This window comes from Penaeus monodon, chromosome 18 (assembly GCF_015228065.2).
Source record: "Penaeus monodon isolate SGIC_2016 chromosome 18, NSTDA_Pmon_1, whole genome shotgun sequence".
Lineage (NCBI taxonomy): Eukaryota > Metazoa > Arthropoda > Malacostraca > Decapoda > Penaeidae > Penaeus > Penaeus monodon.
In genome coordinates, this window is record NC_051403.1 from 37,537,009 (window position 1) to 37,539,508 (window position 2,500).

Below are 2,500 nucleotides of genomic sequence, written 5' to 3' on the forward strand. Positions count from 1 at the left end.
GTGGGTCGTGTGGCATGGTTGGTTTAGCACTGGCTTCCGGTTTCATACCCGGAGTGACCTAGGTTCGAGTCCTGGTCAGGGAGGGTTGTTATTTATATATATATATATATATATATGTGTGTGTGTGTGTGTGTGTGTGTGTGTGTGTGTGTGTGTGTGTGTGTGTGTGTGTGTAAATATGTAAATATATACATATATATATATATATATATATATATATATATATATATATACATACATATATATACATATGAGAGATAGAGAATTTATATATATATATATATATATATATATATATATATATATGTATATATATGTATATATATATATATATATATATATATATATATACATATATATATATATGTGTGTGTGTGTGTGTGTGTGTGTGTGTGTGTGTGTGTGTGTTTATATATACAATATATATATACACATATATGTTAATATATATTTATGCATACATATGTGTATATATATATATACATATATATATATATATATATATATATATATTTATATGTATATATATATATACATATATATATATATATTATATATATATGTATATATATGTATGCATATATATACTGTAAGTATATGTATACTGTAAGTATATAAATATATATATATATATATATATATATATATATATATACATATGTATGTATATATAATATGTATTTATGTATACACGAAAGGCGCTTTTTAAAGATTTCCCCAGAACCGCTTCCGCTGAAATTTCACATGAATCATGATATATATCTCTATAGGTAATGTGTCGATGTCTTTAACTCTTAATATGTTTTCTATTACAGCACTGAAGTTTCATTACGGTGTCAAAATGAAACTGAGCTTTGTCCGACAGGTGCTGTACGAGGTGGTTAAGGTATTTCAACGGACGCCCGGTATCGTTTTGGCAAGAATTTAAACTATCGCTCATGAACGCCACACCGTCGAGAAGTTTCAGATTATTAATTTCCCACTGAATGATATCTGAGTCCTTATGAAACACGGACTTTGATGTTCACATCAACCTGCATCTCTTTGATCGATAACTTGAAATTGTATGAATGGATGTGTGGTCCGTGTAAGGCATTGTGCTGCGATAGTTTTTCATATGAATGTTTACAGTATGCACATGTAATAATAAAGCTGTATATTGTGGTCGTAATGTCTATGATTCTGCTCTTTATCACCTCTCCTATCAATGATAATGAAACCAAAGCCAAAAGCCTTGTTTTGTGATACACATCTACCCCCTCCTTCGTTTAAACATGCACACCTTGAAGTCATAAATGCAGATGTGCGAGAGGCTGTAAGCTTTTCCATAGTTAATAAAGGAAAGCTTGTTCCTCAGCGGTGGGTATGTAATCTGGACGGGCGCTTTGCACTTTAACACGTAGTTTTCTGCCAATGTTTTGTTTGAGAAAGTTGATAATTAAGTACAGTAGAAGTGTCTGTCAAACTATAACCATACAGCGAGAGATTATTGTCCCTCTCCAATGGTCCCAGTGTCTCCCAGCTGGTTGGGAGGTTTTGCACATCATATCGTATGTGTCGAGCGCATTTGGCCTTTTTCTCTACAGATTTCTTCTGTATCTTTCAGCTGTTAGCAATTTTCCAGGAGCAATGGATCACATTACAGTCTGAGTTCCCAACGGGGTTGAAGATATGTTTCCGCCCACGTATCATCCAGGAGCTTTAGGGATACTGTAATATTGTGAGCTGTGGCCTTAATCTTGTACAGATCGAGACCACTCCCCTCGTCACTTATTCACTCTTATAGTGGCTTCCATCGCTCTCCACCCGCGTATTGTTCTTCTGCATTCATTGTCAGTAGTAATGATACAGCTATGTAGGGTTATATTTTTTTCTACATCTCTGACTTCTCCCAATGCGAGGTCCGTCTTGGTGAGTACGAATGTTAACCCTGCAAACGCCTTGGCAGCGGGAAGAGGCATCCGAGAGTGCAATGGGGAGTTTGAAGAATGTCAACGGAATACTTTTGTTTTCAGAGGGAATTGGCTGGTCTCGATCTGGGAAATTAAATCCCAACATTACGCATGCTCCTTGGGAAATGATGTGCGGCATTTCCACAACATCATCGTCGAGGTTATCTTCGCTGTCACTATAGCCGAGTTTATTTCCTCTGTTGAAAACAGAAAGGACCGGCTGAGATGGCTGAGTACTAGGGCGAAGACGTGAGTGACCCGGGTGGGGGGACCGAGCTCTGTGGTGCGGGGCAGAAGAGATTGGCTGCCGCTGCTGCTGCGATAGCGTAGTGAATGCAACTTTACAGTAAACGGCGAAGTGACCCTGAGGGAGTCAACTATCGCAGTGCTTCTATTTGTTAAAGGGGCTTTTCGTGTCGGAGCGGGCCGAGCGGAAGAACCCTCCGAAGACACGGTGGGCCAGGCATAACTGGTAACTAAAATCAAAATAAAGTTTAGGAATAAAATATGGCGTGAAAGAACTAAAATAAGATAAAACTGAGATAAGA

At 37.2% G+C, this 2,500-nt stretch overlaps 1 pseudogene; it reads right to left on the reverse strand.

The window, feature by feature from the left end:
- Positions 1–1,851: 1,851 nt before the first annotated feature.
- LOC119584755 overlaps positions 1,852–2,500 on the reverse strand; it is a 5,398-nt pseudogene continuing 4,749 nt past the window's right edge.